We start from the raw sequence: 21,534 nt of genomic DNA, 5'->3' as shown, positions 1-21,534 counted from the left end.
AGAGTTGGACACTTAACCAACTGAGCCACACAGGCGCCCCCGAGGACCATTTTCTAGAGGGGATTTGGGATCCTGAGGATTCAAGGTCCCCTGGAGATAAACCAATTTGGGGAGACCCCAAGAACTCCAGAGAGATGATTGTAGTTCCAAATTATCCTTAGTGAAATTCTACCTTTTTCTGGAATGTCGGACTGAGTTAGTGCTATCGAGGCAGAGCGTGTAATCAAGAACAGAGGAGGAAAGGGGGGATCCAGGGGAGCGAGAATTTCCCATGGGATTAGACACGTATTCAAATAAACAAAAGAGGTTTCCCCCAAGAGCTGGGAAGATTCTCACCCGTCCCAAAACTTGCAAGATTCCTGTTCAACGGGCAGATCGGATGCCCACTCAAGAGCCAAAGAAAAAAGTTTTCATTCAAAGAGAATCAAAGTAACTCCTTGCTTGTGCTACAACGGCACATGTCTGGAGCACTGGATTAGGGGTTGTGATTGACAGTGTGGAGCCAGATCTCCCCAATGTGGAAAGGACACAAGGGGTACGAGAGGCTGACATGAACACCTGGGTGACGGTAGAAGGACCTGAGCCAGCACTCCCTCTGAGTCACGGCACCAGAATACTGTAAAAAAAATAATAATAATAAAAATCCAAACTTGCCTAGAGAAAGGCTATCCAGAAGTCTGGACAGACCATCAGATCTGTAAGCACCTGAGGAGGCTGTGGGGAAATGGCATTTCTTTTACAGGGAGGCACAGACGAGGCTGGAAAGAGCCAGGTGTGGGGTAGGGAGGTAAGCAAGTGGTGTCGTCAAGCACCCGAACAGGAAATGTCTTTCTCTGCCGTCAGCCGATCCTCGATCCTCGGGAGGTGCCGTTGAGGTTGTCCTGCCTTCTTATGCTCGCTTCAGCTCAAGGGTGGGCTGAAGTTCAAGGGCCTGTGGAGAGGAGAGAAGCCTGACCAGTTTGGTCAGAACGAGTTAGCAGGGATTTTGTCCAGATTGGTCATTTGCATTTACGAAAATTATAAATAGACAGAATTGTACGGTAGGCACCCTGGCTTCTCAGTATAATTGAGATTTGTACCGCCTCGGTGACCCTCTGAACTACCTTCAACTTTTCATATTTTGTCCAGCTTTCCGAGTGTTCTTCTGTGGCAAGGTTGATCTGAAGTGACCCAGTCAACCACCGTGGGAAGTGCAAGTCGACTTGGTTGTTTTGATGGCAGACCCTCATTCTACTTTTAAAATATTTATGGGAACGCTCTGGGACCTATGGTGAAGGCGCCTTCCTCCAGAGGAGTCATGTGTTTGTTTAGTATTTGAGTTTAGCAGATCCTTTCTGTTTCTTTTTTTTTAAGTTTTACTTATTGATTTTTTTAGTAGTCTCTTCGCCCAGCGTGGGGCTCGAACTCATGACCCCTGAGATCAAGAGTCGCACACTCTTCCTACTGAGCCAGCCAGGAGTCAGCAGATGCTTTCAAGCTGAGAATTTGGATCATTGTTCAATCTAGAAAATAGGTTTTTGGAAAAACTTTCCTCTCCTACATACGTTCTTCTTTGTTCCTGGATCTTTAATTTTTTAAATGTATTTTATTTTTTTAAGTTTATATATTTATTTTGAGAGAGACAGAGAGAGACGGCGTGACTGGGGGAGGGGGTGAGAGAGGGAGAGAGAATCCCAAACAGGCTCCTCACTGTGAGCGCAGAGCCTGATGTGGGGCTCGAACCCGAGAACCGTGAGATCATGACCTGAGCGGAAATCAAGAGTTAGACGCTCAACCGGGTGAGCCCCCCGGGTGCCCCCTTTGTTCCTGGATCTTTAATTAGATGGAATCTCTGCCAGTCTTCCAAAAGTCATCCCTGTCCCCAACCAGAAAATAAATAAATGGATGTTCTTTGGATTTTCTTCTAATACTTGAATGCTTTATTTCTTTGAATTACATATTCATATATAATGCAAGTCCATTCTTTTTAAATTACCATAGCTTCCTAATTTATATGCTAGGAACAGTAAGCACCTCTTCATTACTTTATTATTATTGTTGTTATTATTTTATTTTAATTCCAGTGTAGTTCACGTATAGTGTTATATTAGTTTCAGGTGCCCAATATAGTGATTCGACAATTCTGGGCATTCCTTAGCGCTCATCAAGATAAGTGCTCTCCTGGGGCGCCTGGGTGGCTCAGTCGGTTGGGCGTCCGACTTCGGCTCAGGTCATGATCTCGCGGTCCGTGAGTTTGAGCCCCGCGTCGGGCTCTGTGCTGACAGCTCAGAGCCTGGAGCCTGTTTCAGATTCTGTGTGTCTCCCTCTCTCTCTGCCCCTCCCCCGTTCATGCTCTGTCTCTCTCTGTCTCAAAAATAAATAAACGTTAAAAAAAAATTAAAAAAAAAAAAGATAAGTGCTCTCCTTAATCCCCATCACCTGTTTCACCCATCCCCCCCCACCCGCCTTCCCTTTGGGAATCGTCAGTTTGTTCTCTATAGTAGAGAGTCTATTTCTTGGTTTGTCTCTTTTTTTATCTTTGTTCATTTGTTTTGTTTCTCAAATTCCACGTACGAGGAGTGGTCCTGGATGTCTCAGTCAGGTGAGCGTCCGACTCTCGGTTTCAGCTCAGGTTATGTCCTCACAGCTCATGGGATTAAGCCCTACATAGGGCTCTGCACTGACAGCCTGGAGCCTGCTTGGGATTCTCTCTCTCCCTCTCTCTCTGCCCCTCACCTGATTGCCCTCTCTCTCTCTCTCTCAAAATAAATAAACATTAAAAACGATTCCACATATGAATGAAATCATATGGTATTTCTCTTTCTCTAACTGACTTACTTTGCTTAACATTATACTCTCTAGATCCATCATGTTGCAAATGGCAAGATTTCATTCTTGTATATAAGTACCACATCTTCAGGGTGCCTGGGTGGCTCAGTCGGTTAAGAGTCTGACTTGATTTTGACTGAGGTCGTGATCTCACAGTCATGGGATCAAGCCCTGAGCTGAGCTCTGTGCGGTTAGCGGAGCCTGCTTAAGATTCTCTCTCCTTCTTCTGCCCCTCCCCTGTTTGTACATGCTCTCTTTCTTTCTCTAAAAAAAAATTTTTTTTAAATAAATACCACATTTTTTTTAGTTGAAAATCCAAAACGTAAGAAGAATTGAAAATTCTTTATTTGGGGGGCACCTGGGTGGCTCAGTCAGTTATGCGTCTGACTTTTGGTTTCAGCTCAGGTCATGATGTCACATTTCGTGGGTTTGAGCCCCACATCGGGCTCAGTGCTGGCAGTGTGGAGCCTCTTTGGGATGCTCTCTCTCTCCTTCTTTCTCTGCCCCTCCCCTGCACACCCCCCCCCCCACACTCTGTCTCAACATAAATAAATAAACTTTAAAAAAAAGAAAGAAAATTCTTTATTTGGTAAAATTAAGAATATGTTGTATAACTCATGGACCACCAAGAGGGAAACATGTGAAAGTGGTAACTGGAAAAAAAAAACAGAACATGAAGTGATACTGATGATGCTCACATTCAGTTGTGCCGTCATGTGGCTAAAATAAAGTTCTTCTGGTTCCTTTTGTGTCAAACATTTAAGGGCACACTAAAAAAAAAATAAGGCAATTTTGCTAAAAGGGAAGATCCTTTAAATTCTTTAGGAAGGGGTTACCTAGAGGGGGAAGAGTGCTTGAAATTCTATAGCACTAAGGTTAAGTGGAGGCCATGACCAAATAAATGTGTAACCAAGGCATGTTTTATGCTCTTTAAAGCAGTACTTTTGAGCCGGGAAAGTATCCAGAGAAAGATGATTCTTCCTGATGTGCTTCTCGCTGAACAACACCTTTATTCACCCTTGTATGTATCAGCTGTCTAGCGCAAGTACTCGAACTCTGAAATATCTCAATGCAACTCACAAATGATACTTTATCATACATAATACCCTCACCTGGAAATAAATTCTTCATGCCTTGTACATTCATGATTCCCAGGAACATTTCAGTTATGGTAAATTACAGGATGGCAAGAAAAGTTCTTAGAGATCTTGAAGTAAGAAAAAACTTGAGGTGGGGCGCCTGGGTGGCTTAGTCGGTTAAGCGTCCAACTTCGGCTCAGGTCGTGATCTCGTGGTTCGTGAATCTGAGCCCCGCATCAGGCTCTGTGCTGACAGCTCGGAGCCTGGAGCCTGCTTCGGATTCTGTGTCTCCTTCTCTCTCTCTGCCCCTCCCTCACTCACGCTCTGTCTCTCTCTCTCAAAAATGAATAAAACATTTTAAAAAGTTAAAAAAAAATTAAAAACTTGAGGAAAGGATATGGTAAAGGGCGTCACAAATATGAAGCACAATAAAAGGCAGTTTTTCCTAGATCCAAGGCTCAAGTCTGAATCCTTAAACTTCCCACCATCAAGACACCATTTGTGAATGTTCTTTTTGGAAAGCTCCAGTGAGCTCCCGTGTCAGAAACAGGTGCCTCTCAGCCAGCGCTGGACAGAAGAGCCTTGTGATACTTGCACCGAATCCAAACTCAGTACATTGTTGGCTCTTTCTGTCGGGTCGCTTATAATCGGCAATCCACCATGTTCTGAACCTTCTCCGGTCCAGCAGTAGTGAAAAGTGTATCCAGTTCACCTTGTGTGAAGAACTAAACTCTAGTACGATCGCCTGTCACATGGAAATTTCAGACAGACACTGATCGTTTCTTTTTAATGTTTATTTATTTATTTGTTTATTTTTAATGTTTACTTTTGAGAGAGAGAGAGACAGAGTGTGAGCAAGGGGAGGGACAGAGAGAGGGAGACAAAGAAGCCGAAGCAGGCTCCAGGCTCCGAGCTGTCAGCAGAGAGCCCGACGCGGGGCTTGAACTCACGAGCTGTGAGATCGTGACCTGAGCCGAAGTCGGTCGCTCAACCGACCGAGCCACCCGGGTGCCCCGACACTGACCTTTTTTAAACCCAGGCTAAGCCGTGTCATAGCGGCCATAATCTCGAAGAGGCATCATCCCTCCGGGCTCCAGAAGCCTGCTCAGCCTGTTGAGAGCCTCCTGCATCTTGTCTTGAGGGTGACAATCTCGAGACTAGCCGTGGGCGCTGGGTAACTCTGATCTTCATCACATGGATTGTGAACAAAGGGAAAACACCGGCAAGGATCCTGTGCTAAATTTGTCTGAACCAGTTCTACAGCCGTGGAGGAAAACTCACAGCAGTAAACAGAGTTCCGGATCCCGGTCAGTCTGTAAAATCAGAAAGACTGTGTCTCTCACGCCACAGCCGACCTCGAGTGTTCGGGAGCTGGCTGAGGAGCCAGAGAAGTCATCAGCACAGATCTGCAGGTGATTGAGTTTCTGAGTTACATTTTCTTCCACGGGAGCCGCCTGTGTTTTATGTCCAAGACTATCTGAATTGTTCTTCTATTTTAAAACCATTCTCGGGGCACCTGGGTGCCTCAGTTAGTTGGGGGACCAACTTCGGCTCGGGTCATGATCTCACGGTTTGTGAGTTCGAGCCCCGCGTCGGGCTCTGTGCTGACAGCTCAGAGCCCGGAGCCTGCTTTGGATTCTGTGTCTCCCTCTCTCTCGGCCCCTCCCTCACTCATTCTCTGTCTCAAAAGTAAACATTAAAAAAAAAATTTTTTTTTAAATATCGAGGTGTCTGAACTCAGGCACCAGTTGGATTCCTGGCTCAGCTGGTTGTTGGCTTATCTCAGCCTCTGCAGGCCTCTCCCACAAACAGCCTACAGGTGAGCTTTAAGAAGAAGATGTATATAAAGCCATCAAGTGACTAGTAATCCAGGTGTCTGTTTTAGGCGAGGAGTGTTTCTGATGTTGGTCCTTTCAAAATATGGATCCCTCCTTTACAAGTGCTCTCGACCACAACTCCCTCAAATGACAGCCGCATCAGTTCTGACTCTACACGTATGACAGGTGCCCCAGGCTTGAAAACCCCAAGGGACATACAAGCATCGTGTGGCTTCTTGCTGTCCTCTCCAGAAGCTCAGCCAAGCCATCCCACCATCACCAGGACTGCTCTTCTGGGTTCCAGCCACCGAGGATTAAATGGAGCCACCAAGCTATTCACCAATATTCTGTATCTTACTCTTCCCTCTCGTACAACTCAGCCACAGCACATGCATATCCCCGGAGTCAACTAGCTGTTTTCTTATGACCTCTGAGACGCCTTTCCCTTAACGTGACACCATGCAAAGCTGGGGATTCGATTTGTATTGCAATTCAGCCATCCAAAGGATTAGACTGTGGGTTTAGTTTTCAGAAATCTCAACTCGGGAGCTAAGGGAGATAAGGATTTCTCTTAGGATGGTCATTAATAGCTTTCTATCCCTTACCTTGACTTTGAGCTGAGAATTTAAAGCCCTGAGCTCATTTTCTTTCTGCACTTAAAAGCAACCAACCGGGGGCACCTGGGTGGCTCAGTCGGTTAAACATCTCTTTTTTTTGTTTTTTTTTAATGTGTTTATTTTTGAGATAGAGAGAGAGAAAGAGAGAGAGCACGAGTGGGGGAGGGGCAGAGAGAGAGGGAGGCACAGAATCCAAAGCAGGCTCCGGGCTCTGAGCTGTCAGCACAGAGCCTGACGCGAGGCTCCAACTCATGAATCTTGAGATCATGACCTGAGCTGAAGTTGGACGCTTAACCGACTGAACCACCCAGGCGCCCCAAGCACCCGACTCTTGATTTCAAAGGTGATATTCCCAGCTGGGAATACCTGAGGCACTCGCCAGACCCATATCACAGACGTTCCCCCCAGCAGGGCCCGTGTTGTGACTGGACTGGATCTCGTGGCTCCTGTTACGACTGCAGGATGTGCGTCAGTGAAAACCATCAGGGAACTTTGACGAACAAGAGTAATTACTCCCAAGTCCTGGCATGCCGGGGCCACCGAGTGAGGTCACAGGCAGACAGAACGCAGACCTGGGGCTCTGCCTTCATTAGCGTCTGAGGGTGGGGGGTTCCTGGGGGTTCATGAGGTCACTCTGTATTGACTAATTTGAAGCCTGAGAGTGGGATTCAGGGCACGGGAGACCGAAGGCAGGGCCACTCAAGGCGTGTCCGTTTTCATGGTCGTCCAGGGTTTTCTGACAGGACAACTTCGTGGGCGTGGGGGTGCCTACTGCCTTATCTGGTTGTGCCGATCTGGAGCAGACGGCTTTTGAAATGGATGCCTTGCCAATCAATGCTTAATTCAGGCATTACACCACGACACTTCCTTCCACCACGACAGGCGGTCGTTGTTGTCACGATTCTGCTACTGTTGCACGCCACAGACAACCAGCGTCTCCTTTACCGTCAGAAAACGGGGTCATGAATCCGGTGGAGTCTGGCCAGAGAACCCGGTCCAGATTCCTAGCCTCGAGTTTCTGTTCCCTGGAACCGCTCACAGCACCATCACTGTCTACCCGTCTGCATTCAGCCAGGGAGGCAGAACTTCTCCGGGGATTCTGGGGTAAGGGATTGCTTGTGAGAACTGGACCTTCCGTGATCTCACGGTTCACGAGATCGAGCCCCACGTTGGGCTCTGCGCTAATGGTGTGGAGCCTGCTTGGGATGCTCTCTCTCTCCCTCTCTCTCTGCCCCCACCCCCCCCCCCCCCCCCGGTCTCTCTCAAAATAAATAAATAAACATTAAAAAAAAAAGAAAAGAAAAGTAGACCTTATACAACTGCTTCACTTTCACCAACCAAATCTCATAAAAGTGCTTTCCTGGCCAACTGTAACCCAGAAGCATGCAGGGCAAGGGCTTCTGAGGAAGATGGCTTGAGTGTAATCGGAACGACATGGTAGAACCCACAACGATATCCAGGCAGTGGATTTTATTTTTTTATTTATTTATTTTTTTAACGTTTATTTATTTTTGACAGAGAGAGAGAGAGAGAGAGAGAGCGCGAGCATGAGCAGGGGAGGGGCAGAGAGAGAGGGAGACAGAATCGGAAGGAGGCTCCAGGCTCTGAGTGGTCAGCACAGAGCCCGACGCGGGGCTCGAACTCACGGACCACGAGATGGTGACCTGAGCCGAAGTCGGACGCTCAACCGACTGAGCCACCCAGGTGCCCCAATTTTATTTATTTTTGAGAGAGAGAGAGAGAGAGAGAGTGCAGGGGAGGGGCAGAGAGAGGGGGAGACACAGAATCCGAAGCAGGCTCCAGGCTCTGAGCTGTCAGCACAGAGCCTGACGCGGGGCTTGTGACCTGAGCTGAAGTCAGATGCTTAACCCACTGAGCCACCCAGGTGCCCCGCCCACAACGTATTTTAAAGGATGTTACAGAACTTGATCTTCCCACTCACCTTCAGAATTATGTCCATTTTATAGTCCAAGAGACTAAGTGATAAATTAAGAGAGTTGCCCGATGGCGCTTAGTTCATAAGGTGGAATTGGTCCGAGGTCTAGCTCACCTGCTTCCAAACGCTATGTTCTTTTCTGGGCAGTGAGCACTCCTGGCCTCCCTTCCTTATCAGTATAGATGAGTCTCTGAGGACTTTGTCTTAACTCTCTCTTTTACAATTTCAATCTCATCGCTCCCTCCCATCATTTCATAGATACGTCTTGATATTGCCTCCCTCTGTACTTACTTTTTCATTCTCTCTCCCATAAAATGTCTACTAACTTATAAGATTCCCCCTTTTCTACAGACCCCCTCACCCCTCTTTTCACACACCTTGCTGATCCCCCAACATCGTTCCCAAACCTTCTCTCTCCTACAGAACCTCTTCCATGGAAACCTGTAACTTTTGTTACAGAAAAGCCTCAAGATTTGAGTTCTAACTCTGGATTCCACTTTCACGCGGGCCATGACTCTTCCCTCCAAGCTTCAGGCTTCTCATGTTTCGGGTGTGGGTCGACTGGGATCCTATTGGTGAGACCACTTTGCAAATTCTAAAGCACTAGAGAAATGCCGTTAATTGTTATCATCTCTTATGTGATTCTCAAATTAAAAAGTCAATGCCAAATGATCCACCAAATAAAAAATATTGCTCGAGTTTATTGGCGGGAGCAACAGATTCCTCGAGTGCAATCAACCCAGAGCAGACCCAGAGGAAGTTATGCCTACAAAGGAGCATGGGCGGACAGCAGACTGGGTAGAAAGTGGGCGAGAGAAAACACCAGGGAATAATTCTCCCTGGCTGCCCGGTTTAGGCTCCCTGTGTGGGATGGCTTCTGTCCAGGCTTGGGTCCAGCCCTGGGGGTGCATGGATTGTCCAGAGTGAGTCAGGGCCAAATTTTAATCCATTATTGGCAAACACCGAAGAATAAGGGGTTTGGGGTCTCGTAGGTCTGATTCGAATCCCCATAAAAACTGTGAAATGGCCAGGTCCCCCAATTTCTCTGTGCTTCGGATTGCTAACTACAACATGGGGTGATGGGAAGGTGGAGGGTAATTTACAGCATTTGTGAAAACGTATACTTAAATCTAAAAGTTTTGACTCATGATGGGTGCTCAGTGAATGCTATCTGTGGTAAGAAGTATTTCATTATATTAGCTCATTCAGCATAAGGAACACATCTTATTCATCGACGTAACCCCAGATCTTGGCTCAAGGACAAGACACAATATGGCCACAAGAAAAATCTTCTGAATGAATAAATGAATGGATGCTATAGTAATTAAAGAAGTCACGAGGCTAACTGTGATACTGGAAGGAGACAAAAGTGCAAATGTAATCTGGGTTTGGGTGTGCAGTTGGTGAGTTGCGGTGTCCTGGCTTCTCCAAACCACAAGTTGTTGTGGAAAACATTACATGTGTGTAGAAGGCCATTGGCATTTCTCTCAAGATAAGGGAGGCTGAGTGAGTCTTCTTATGTTTAAGGGGCCTTAGATTTCCCTTTTTCTTTTCTATGAACTACCTCTTCATATTCTTTGCCCATTTTTAAACTAGATGGTTGCTTTTTTTTCTTATTGATTTTTAGGAGCTCTTTATATATATGTAACCCTTTGTTATGGGAAGAGCAAGCATTTTTAGCATTTTTTAAATGCCTATTTATTTTGAGAGACATAGGGTAGGTACATGTGCGAGTGGGACAGGGGCAGAGAGAGAGGGAGAGAGAATCCCAAGCAGGCTCTGTGCAGTCAGTGCAGAACCCAATGTGGGGCTGGATCTCACGAACCTTGAGATCGTGACCTGAGCAGAAATCAAGAGTTGGACACTTAACTGACTGAACCACCCAGAAACCCCTATTTTTAGCACTTGTGTTTTATTTATGGCTCTTTTAAATGTGGGAATGTTTCTCTTTATTTTTATTAAAAACATTTTTTTTAATGTTTATTCATTTTTGAGAGAGAGAGAGACAGAGCGTGAGCGGGGAAGGAGCAGAGAGAGAGAGGGAGACACAGAATCCGAAGCAGGCTCCAGGCTCCGAGCTGTCAGCACAGAGCCCGACGCAGGGCTCGAACCCACCAACAATGAGATCATGACCTGAGCCGAAGTCTGACGCTTGACCGACTGAGCCACCCAGGCGCCCCGACTCAAGGAATATTTATTGAGCGGATGAGCAAATTAACACTCAGGTCTGCCAACCCATCCTCTCCAGAAACCATTATTGTCTGCTGCCTGTGGTGCTTTGTGGCATCTCAGAGACCTTCCACACTGTGTGCTCCAACATGGCGGCCTGCATCATCAAAGTGTGCGAGCCAGGTACTGAAAGAGGCTGCTGGTAAGACAGAAGTCACAATCTCTTGTAACCTAATCACGGAAGTGACGTCCCTTCGTACTCGCTTATTCCATGGGTCAGAAGCAAGTCACAAGTCAGGCCCGAGTTCAGAAGAGGAAAATTACACAAGGGCACGCCTCCCATTTCCCTTATTTCTCACAGGAGAACTCAGAGCATTTCCTCGTAGAGCAACGTGCACGGACATTTGGAGACTTGTCTGCAGTCTCTCCTCAGGCTCCGATTGTGGCTGTCCACGCTACTGCTGTCTCCGTGGTGGTTACCTAACCAGCCTGGCTGAATTCCTTTTTGTAATGTGGGGCGGGAGTTAAAATATGCCTGGTTCCAGAGCATGGAACACCCCTTTTCGAGGTCTGGCACTGAAAACCACTGAAGACGTGAACCCAAAAGTCCTGGGAAAAGGCTGGTGTTCGAGAACCAGAACAGGTCTTTTTCTTCTCCGTGTGCAGTGTTTGGTTCCTGTTTATAGAATGCAAATTTAAAATGTAATGGGTGGGGGCGCCTGGGTGGCTCAGTCGGTTGAGTGTCGGCCTGCGGCTCAGGTCATGATCTCGCGGCCCCGTGCGTTCGAGCCCCGCGTCGGGCTCTGTGGCTGACAGCTCAGAGCCTGGAGCCTGCTTCGGATTCTGTGCCTCCCTCTCTCTCTGCCCCTCCCCCACTTTCTCTCGTTCTCAAAAATAGTAAACATTAAGGAAAAAAAAAAAGAAAACTTTAGAAAAATAAATAAAATGCAATGTGTGAAGACAGAAGGAAATATCAGGGGTACGAAGGCCACCTTTGTGGGGAAAACAGCTTATGTTGTTACATGATATAAGGGCGTGGATGTGGGGGCAGGGAGGGGAGGCAGAGAGGCCAGGCAGAAACACCCAAGTGGCCCCAGCTTCCACTGTTCTGCCTTAAAATATTCTTTTTCCAACAAAACTCAGCCCAGAAATCCACTTCCTCTCCTCCTGCCCTCCGGCTGCTCCAATCAATCAGTACGGGGCAAGACTTCTCAGGTTCCAACGCTAAGGAGCATAAACAGCTTCGGATCTGAGGATCCCGGGCCAGAAATGCCAGAGGAGAGGCAGGAGCTCAAATGAAAGAAAGCCCTTGACTTGGAGGAAATGATTCTTCCTGGTCACAGGAAGAGCCAGTACATCCTGAGGAAGCCACATATTTGCAGAGTCTGAGCTCAGCCTGGCCCAGGGGGAGAGAACGTGAATTTGCAGTACTCAGGGATGGAACATGTATCTGAGGCTCTGCCTTATTCAGACAGGATCCACCCAGGCTCCAGGGGAGAAGATTTACAGGGGTGAGGAAGACGGTCAGTGTTCTAAGACAGGCTCAGCAAACACAGGTACAGACACACAGGAAAGAAGCCACCTGGCCGGGGGGACCTGAAACACTTCCTTCACTTCGATGCAGGTCAGCACGCTTGGGTGAGAACCCTGGTCATGTGCCGTGAGTGTAGACACATGTTGTTAGCCTGAGAGTGATTGGGGATTCTGATAAAGAAATGACGCTCGGGCAGCCAGAGGAGGGGTGGTACGTTCGTTATCTGTCGCCGCGTAACAAATTATCCCAAGACTTAGTGGCTTAGAACAACACACATTTATTATCCCCCAGTTTCTGTGGGTCAGGAGTCCGGGCACAGTGTAGCTGGGGTCCCCTCCTCGGGGTCTCTCCTGTTGCTGCCATCGAGATGCCGGCCAGGGCTGGTGTCTCATCGCCTGGCTCAGCCAGGAAGGAGCCGCTTTCTAGTTCATTCCTTTCTCACGAGCTCTTGGACCGGGGGCCTCCGTTCCTCACTGGCTGTTGGCCAGAGGCCGCCATCGGGTGCTTTTCCCCAACGTGGAAGCTGTGATGTCAAAGCGTATGAGCCAAGAAGGCAATTGAGGGAGTTGGCTAGCAAGACAGAAGTCACAACGTCTGTCATCTAGTCATGGGAAAGACAGCCCATTACCTTTACCATATTCTATCCATTAGAAGCAAGTCACAAGGAAGGGAGTTACACAAGGGCACCAATGACAGATGGGGGAGGGGCACCGCAGGCCCCCTTAGAAGTTGGCCTCCCGCAGGTGGGGAAGAATCTGCAGAAAAATACTCTTGAGAAGTATTTAAGGAGACAAACTTTTAAGTGAATTAAATGGCAAAGAAGAAACGTTACACAAAATGCCAGGCTTTCTAACACACGCGAGGGGCTGATTTCCTAACAGTTTATAAGCCCTGAATTTCTAAGGAGATGGCCTTGTAAAAATAGTAAATAATGAAAAATAGGTAACTCACCTGTAATTAATTGAAACCAGAGTTTCCTCACCGCCACCCCCCACACCTGGCCAAATTCAGAGTCTTGTCCCTGGGAGAGCCTGAGAGGGTTCCAGTTACCTCTTGCCCCATAAAAATAAGCCAAAGTTTAGTAGCTTTAAACAACGTTTATATTGCTCACAGATCTGCAATCTGGACAGGGCTCGGTGCCTGCAGCTCGGGTCTGTTGTACTCAGCATCAGCTGGGGCGGCCTGAAGGCGGACCTGGAATCTTCTCAAGGCTCTCTCACTCACATGTCTGCAGTTGACGCTGCAGTGGATGGGGGGCTCTGGCCAGGACACCTACAGGTGGCCCTTCTATGTGGCTGCTAGGGTGTCCTCGCAGCATGGGGCCTGGGCTCCAAGGATGCGTGTCCTGAGAGAAACTGAGGCAGCGTGTACCGCCTTTTACGACTTAGCCTTGAAAGACACCTACTGTCACCCCCACCATGGTCTTGCGTCTGCTGGGCTCAAGGGGACGGAATGCAGATCCCACATCTTTTTTTTTTTTTTTTTAAGTAAGCTTCACGTCCAGCGTGGAGCGCAACATGGGGCTTGAACTCGTGACCCTCAGATCAAGACCTGAGCTGACATCGAGTCCAAAGCTTAACCCACTGAACCACCCAGGAGCCCCTCCCCCCTTTTTAATAGAACCCACATCTTGACGGAGGAGTGTCTCCACTGTAAGAAGGTCCTATTGTGAGAAGGGCACATAGGATGGGATTCATCTTTGGAAAATACAATCCGCCATCGAGAGCAGACCAGCCGCCACCCCGTCCTTGAGCTTTCACGAGTGTCAGTGACAACAGACCTCACAGGGTGAAAGGAGGTGTGTGGTCATGGGAAATAAGACAGCAGGCGTAATGCTGATAAATAAGAAATACAATCCTTTCTGCCTCTTCTCCCATTGAGTGGGAGGTTGGGAACAGATCCATCAGAGACAATCGTGCAGGGCCACTGAGCCAAGCCCGTGGGCTTGAGAGTTTCACTTGGCCTTTTATCGTAAAGCCTGTAAAACTCCCTGTGTTAGTTTTCGGTTGCAGCGTAACACAGTACCACAAATTCAGCAGCTTGAACGATACCCATTTATTACTTCACGGTTTCGTAGGTGAGGAGTCCAGGCAGGTTTGCATTCAGGTTATCGCAGCTCTGACATGAAGATGCCAGTGGCCAGTCTCTGGGGAAGAATCTGCAAACATTCTAGAAATTGAATCTATTGGAGAAGGCGTCTCGCATCATTCTCCGCTGGGTGACGCTAGGGAGATTTTTGACCACCAGAGGGCGCAAGAACCTTAATCCCTGTCGCCTGGGTTCCAGCTCCGGTCTTGGCCCACGTACCGGCAGCAACGCCCAGGAACTTGTTAGAAAAGTGGAATCTCGGGCCCCAAACCCAGAGCTGTTGAGTCAAAATCTAGGTTTTGTCAAGACCCCCAGGCAATTTGTGTGCACATGAAAGCTGGATGGGCACTGCAGCTCAGGAGTTCTCACCCTCGGCTGCATGGTTAGAATCACCTCGGGAGCTTTGAAAACTCCTGGGGCAAGGGCTCCCTTCCCCCCACAGATTCTGATTTTAACCGCCCTGAGGCCAGATTGTTAAAGGGCGCCCTGAAAATTGTAACGCGCTTCCGAGGATGAGATTCTCTGCAAGTCTGGCTCATTCCTGGCTTTAAGCACCTGGTGTAGGAACCGAGCTGGGCCAGAACCGGGGTTCACCACCTTGGGTGTAGACACAGGAGAAGGACGCAAAGCCCCATGGTCAGGGGTCTCCTGGGATGCAAGACCAAGTCGGGACAAATGTGGAAGTGTGAAACGCTGAGGAAGTGTTCTCTCATACTCAAAGTGCGTCTGAAACCCGGGTCAAACACCAATTCCTCCGACGGAACTCTAGTTCCTCTGCCCGGTGCTTGGTGAGAACACTTCTTGACGGGTGCCCTCTGATCATGATGCTGCCTCCTGGCGGCCACCTTGAGAACAGGAAATGTTTGCTCCACCAAGCACCATCCACAGCCCTACCTTGACCTGAGCAGCCACCACCCCGCCCCCCCCCCGCCTTGGCCCTCCCCCCCCCCCCCCCCCCCGCTGATGGTGGACCCGGGGAGCTGACTTCAAGAAAGACGGTACCTGGAGGGCGGAGGAGCTCAGCAGTGTTAGGAGGGACTTTTAAAAACCTCTCTCCTCACCATTTATATGGCGTTTCCCAGTCCCGGTGCACTTTTATGCACAGCGCCTCATTTTCACTGTACTCTACCTACACCCACCCAGTTAGCTTAGACCGGGTTAACGGTGCAGATGTGGGAAACGGGGTGACCGAGGGGTGAATGGGTATGCTGAAGTTCGCAGGATGAGACAGGCCGAACTAGGACAAGAAATCGCCTTACGAAATTTCCTCATTTGCTAAGTGCTATTTCCGGGATGTGGCAATATCCGACTTCTGACTGTCCTTTCCTCACCGTTTGGGGGCATTTCTGGGTATTTTATCATTGTTCTTCCTTCTCCGTTCCCCTCCCCGCAACGGAGGGTTTGTTTTTTCATTCTAGAATTCTCAATCTCCTATTAAAAATGTCCACTGACTCCTACGATTTCTCATGCTCGATAGAAGATTTCCCGGGGCGGGGGGGGCAGCGAAGTCTCAACACAGACTAACAACAACGACAACGATTTCATGATCGCTTTCTTGAATGCAAAGGACTGATTTCCTGTTGTATCCCCAGCACTTTCGCAAAATATTTGTGGAATGAATGAATCACGGATGAAGTGGAGGGATTTGCCAAGTGAAATGGGAGGGAGAGAGGAAGCCGATGGAGAAAACCAACCCAGTCGGGGGGCGTGCAAGTGCTGTGGCGCGAGGGCCAACCTCGGACCCCAGAGCCGTGAAGGATGGTGCAGTGTAGACACCGCGGGGAGCGAGCTGGGTTCATCCTCTCCAATCATGGCCGACGCTCTGCATCCTACGCCCTTTTCCTGTTCTTCTCTATGGTGCAGAAAAAGGAAGTTTAAGTCTGGATGGATTTCCTGCTCAAGCGAAATGCTATGAAGTTGTTTGAAGAGTTCAGCGAACCTCCAGATGTTGACTCCTACCATGAGGGCCCTCCAGCTCTCCTCTGTCAAGTGCCTTACTCCTCTTGGGTAGAAACCCTTCTCCTTCCCCAGGGCTCCTCTCCACCCCCTGATGTTTGAGGAGGGATGGGGAATGGTGTGCTCTGCCTTCACCCCGTGTTTTTGCTCTGAGGCCCCACCCCGGGCTCCCCCCCCCCCCGCCACACACACACCAGCTACACTCGCCCTTCTCCCACTGCTTCCCTCCCACCATCTCCCACTTTCTTCCTTGAGTCCTCCAAGGGGCTGCAGGGCCTGTCCAGTGCGGTGCTGCAGCCCCGAGGCATGGCTCCGGCTCAGCCCCACTCGGCCCCTGGCACTGAGACTCAGGGTCCAGCATCCACGGTGCAGGAGGCCTTCTGTTGACTCTTGCTCTGGGCCTCATGAGAGGCGAGCGATGGCAGGTGAAGAGGCTGGCACCGGCCACACCCAGGACCGGCGACGGGAGCCAAGGGAAGCGTGGGGGCAGCTGGTGGGAGCACACGGGGAAGGGCATCCCAGCAGGAGAGAAAAGCTTTGTGTCTCCGTTCACAGATCACAGGGAGGAAGCTTCCGTGAGTGCATGGATGAAAAGACAGAGTGTTCCGACTGGGGAAGTTGAAAAATGCATAACGATGTTTATTATGTTCATTATTAGTAGTTCTATCACTTGGATTCTTAGAATTAAAGTTCTTGGGCCTAACAAAGGCAGGCTTCTTAAATTCTCATGCTGATCAGTTATACGCACACATAGTAGGAAAGGTAAAACGATTCAACGTGCCTTTGTCTCCTCCACTCCATGCCTTCTCACCCTTGATTCCACTCTGCAGAATCAACCACTCCCTTTTCGCCAGAAGATTTCGACAATCTTCATGTTTACAAATGCCGAAGATTTTGACAATCTTCATGTTTACAAATAGCAAGTGTATACACAGTCTTGATTTTTTCATTGTATATATTACCCACGGACTTTTTACTGGATGACGATAAATTAGCTCTTATACACATATTTACCTATTACACACATCCTTTCCCACACACCTCTTTCCTTCCCTTCTGTTCCTCCTCCCAAGGTTGTTCTTTGATGATTTTTATGAAATCAACATTCAGTGATTCTATGATTATGGTTAGTAAAATGTTAGTCAGAGCTGAGCTATGTAGTGTGCTGGGATTCACAGCACAGCGTCTCCAGTCAAGGTTTTGGTTTTTCTTTACAACTGGAGTTAACATTGCCTTCTCCTCCCCCGACTTAGAATAATTTAACCTCCAACATCACTGTTCTGGTCCAGTCTGGAGATGGATGCTCTTTAACAGAGTGCAGAATTCTCTCCCTGGGACTTTCCTTTGCCATCTTGCCAGGTTGATTCCCCCATTTTCTCCCTCCTGGTTCACTTCTTTGTTTTTGGTGGAAATATCTTCTAGAAGCTTCTTGAGAAAAAGAGCTTGGGAGGCAATTTTTTGAGACATTATGTGTCTGAGAATTTCTAATCCTGTTTCTCATTGGTTGATAGTTAGAGGTCCTTCCCCCTATCATGCTTTAACTGTGATTTTTTTTTTTTTTCTTTCTGGAAACTTTTAGAACTGATGTTCTGAAGTATCATTATTGTATTTTAACAATTGTGCTCCATACTCTGTAGGCCCCTTCCAATTTTCAGTTGTGGGATTTTTTCTTGTAATATTTCTTTAATACTTTCTTCACTATTGTGTTTTCTGCTTTTTTTTTTTTTTGAATTTCTGGATTTATCCTCTAATTTTCTTATCTTTTCTCTTACTATCCATTTTGTCTTGTATTCTCCTTTCTAGGAGCTTTTCTTTGGGTTTAACACTTTTACTGTATATGCCATTTATCAGTTAAAGGAAGTGCTTTTCTATTTCAAGCTTGCTAGGAGTTTTTTTTTTTTTTAAGTTTATTTATTTTGAGAGAGACCGAGACAGTGTGAGTACGGGAGGGGCAGAGAAAGAGAGAGAGAGAGAGAGAGAGAGAGAGAGAGAGAGAATCCCAAGCAGTCTCAGCACCATCAGCACAGAACCCGATATGGGGCTAGAACTCACGAAACCGTGAGATCATGACCTGAGCCGAAAGCGAGAACCGGACGCTTAACCGACTGAGCCACCCAGGCGTCCCCAGCTTGCTAGGGGTTTTCAATTATGAATCGATGTTGAATTTTTTGGAATATTTTTTTTTGCATCTTTTGATCTCTTAATATGTTAAATTACATTTATTGATTTTCTTTGTCAAATCATCCTTACATTCCTGGCATGAACCCAACTGTAGGATTCAGTCTGCTAGAATTTTGTTTGGGATTTTTTTGCATCTATGCTTATGAGTATAATTTTCCTTTCTCATAATGAGATGGCATATGTCAATATCAAGGTAATGCTAGCCTTATGAGTTGGAAGATCTCTCTTCCCTTTTCTTTCTGGAAAATAGTTTATCTAAGATTGGAATGACTTTTTTCTTGTATGTTGGGCAGAACCCCCATTAAAAGCCATTGGCTCTGTGTTTTTGCGTGTATGTGGTCTAATGGGGGAGTTCAGGGAGCAGAATTTTTTAAGCAGTAACTGAAGTTATTTCATTTACTTGTTATAGGACCATTTATATTTTGTATTTCTTCTCGAATCCATTTTGGTGAATTATAGTTTTTTTCCTGGGAATTGGTCCATTGCATCTAAGTTTTCAAATATATTGACAAAAAGTTCATCATAATATACCCTGTCATTTTAATATCTGTATCGGTATCTAATCCCTTTAATATCTAATATCAGTATCTTTGTCCCTTTTACTCATTTTTAATTTGGGATGTTTGCTCCTTCTCACTTTGTTTTCTCCCTAATCTGTCTTTCCAAAGTTTTGTCATTTTATCTTTTTCTTTTTTTTTAATGTTTATTTATTTTGAGAGAGAGACAGAGACAGAGAGCATTGGGGGCGGGGGGGGGAGAGGGAGACACAGAAACCGAAGCAGGCTCCAGGCTGTGAGCTGTCAGCACAGAGCCTGATGTGGGGCTTGAACTCACAAACCATGAGATCATGACTTGAACCAACGTCAGACCCTCAACCGACTGAGCCACCCAGGTGCCCCATTTTTTTATCTTTTTCAAGAACCAACTTGTGACTTCCAATCTTCTCTATTGTATCCTAGTTTTCTATTTTATTTTCTGCTCTTACCTTTATTGTTTCCTTCCTCATGTATTCTTAGGATTTATTCCCCTCTCTTTCCCATCTTCCTAATTTGATTGCTCACTTCATTAAATAGCGTTTAAGGCTGTAGTTTTTCTTGTTTTTCAAGTTTTTATACATGGCATTTTCATTATTGTTAGTTCTGTATATTTTCTAATTTCTCTTATGGTTTCTTTTTAAAAAAAAATTTTTTTTAACGTTTATTTATTTTTGAGACAGAGAGAGACAGAGCATGAACAGGGGAGGGGCAGAGAGAGAGGGAGACACAGAATCTGAAACAGGCTCCAGGCTCTGAGCTGTCAGCACAGAGCCCGACGCGGGGCTCGAACTCACAGACCGTGAGATCATGACCTGAGCCGAAGTCGGACGCTCAACCGACCAAGCCACCCAGGCGCCCCTCTCTTATGGTTTCTTATTTGACTTGTGAATTATTGAGAAGTGTCTTTAATTTCCAAACAGGTGAGTTTCCTAGTAATATTTTAGTTATTAATTTCTGACAATTTTATTTTGATCAGAGAATGAATTTGTTTGCCATTAAAAACTGTAACAGTGCATTGGCACTTTTTTTTTTATGTCAGACTGTGATGAAATTTTGTAAATATTCCATGTGTGCTTTAAAGAATGTATATCCTATGGAAACCAACTTGACAATAAATTTCATATATTGGAAAAAAAAATAAAGAATGTATATCCTAGGGGCGCCTGGGTGGCTCAGTCGGTTATGCATCCGACTTTGGCTCAGGTCATGACCTCGCGGTTCGTGAGTTCAAGCCCCTACGTCGGGCTCTGTGCTGATAGCTCGGAGCCTGGAGCCTGCTTGGGATTCTGTGTCTCCCTCTCTCTCCGCCCCCTCCCCTGCTCGTGCTCTGTCTGTCTCTCTCTCAAAAAATAAATAGACATTAAAAAAAAGAATGTATATTCTTGTCGAATCACTATGTTGTACACCCGAAACTGATTTAATGTGTGTCAAAAATACTTCAAGTTTTAAAAATGTTTATTCTTTCCTTACTGAATACAATTTGTTGGTGCACCCAAGCTTAGAACTGTTATATTTTCCTGGTGAGTCGAACTTTTATACTGTTAGGTTGTAGCTGTCTTTACCTTTAAAAGTGTTTTTTTCGGGGCGCCTGGGTGGCTCAGTCGGTTAAACATCCGACTTCAGCTCAGGTCACGATCTCACAGTCCGTGAGTTCGAGCCCCGCGTCAGGCTCTGGGCTGATGGCTCGGAGCCTGGAGCCTGCTTCCGATTCTGTGTCTCCCCCTCTCTCTGCCCCTCCCCCGTTCATGCTCTGTTTCTCTCTGTCCCAAAAATAAATAAACGTTAAAAAAAAATTTTTTTTAAAGTGTTTTTTTCTATACATCTTTGTTGTCTGATATTACAGCTACACTACCTTTCCTCCAGTTAGTATTTTCCTGATACTGCAAAAAAAAACATATTCCAAAAAATTCAAATCTTTGTCTATCCCTTTACTTCCAACCTTTCTTTATCCTCATTTGTCAGTTATTTGTCTTGTAAAGAGCATGTAACTACGTGTTTTTCTTGGTCTCATCTGGCAGTGTTTGTGCTTTGACAGGAGTAGTCTTTTAACTTGTATTATCATAATTGATATGCTTGTTAGATTTCAGCCATAATATCGCGTGCACTTTCTCTTTATTCCACTTTTCCCATGCTTCTTTCACGTTTTGGAGTGAAGGTTTTTCCTTTCTGTTTTCTTCCTTCTACTAGTTTAGATGGTAGACATTCTCTTATTTTAGATGCATGCTTACTGTTTCGAAGTTTCTTATCAGTACCTTTATTCCCCTTGAACAACGCAAGGCCACCGGGAGAGGCAAGGAGGGATCCTGCCCTGGAGCCTCCGGAACCCCTCGACTTCAGGCTTCCAAACTTCAGAACTTGGAGACCATGAGTTTCTGTGGTTAGAAGCCCCCAAGTTCACGGGAAGTTGTTCTGGCGGCCCCAGGAAACGCATACAGGTGTCGTTTAAAATTCAGCTTTATTGACACCTATTTAAACTTGCTTGTAATGTGTGCAACATTCCAACTGAAATTTTTAGAAATGTTTTGCGTGCAGACTTTCCCAAGTCAGACCGATTTTTTTCTCCCATTTCTGAGAACAGGTAGTGTTTTGCTCAGTGTTCGAAAGAGCTGAGAGTGGCCCTGACAGGCTTGTGGAGTGGATCTGCGAACCTCCTCGGTCTCAGCGGGGCCACTCTGAGAGCCATCCCCACAGTGGCCTGGGCCTCCCTCGTGCAGACAGTTCCCTCTTCCTATCCTTCCTTTCTGCAGGCTTCCAGGGGCAAAGCGAGTTGTTTCCCATTTAATTAGCTAGACTTGGGGCACCTGGGTGGCTCA

At 46.8% G+C, this 21,534-nt stretch overlaps 1 pseudogene; it reads right to left on the bottom strand.

The window, feature by feature from the left end:
* Positions 1 to 4,444: 4,444 nt before the first annotated feature.
* LOC109251483 (tRNA N(3)-methylcytidine methyltransferase METTL2A-like) lies at positions 4,445 to 5,392 on the bottom strand (annotated as a pseudogene).
* Positions 5,393 to 21,534: the final 16,142 nt, after the last annotated feature.

Source organism: Panthera pardus, unplaced genomic scaffold (genome assembly GCF_024362965.1).
Source record: "Panthera pardus isolate Hobbes unplaced genomic scaffold, ASM2436296v1 HiC_scaffold_18, whole genome shotgun sequence".
NCBI classification, from domain to species: domain Eukaryota; kingdom Metazoa; phylum Chordata; class Mammalia; order Carnivora; family Felidae; genus Panthera; species Panthera pardus.
The sequence above is the reverse complement of the archived record's forward strand: the minus strand, read 5'-3'. Positions and strand labels throughout refer to the sequence as shown.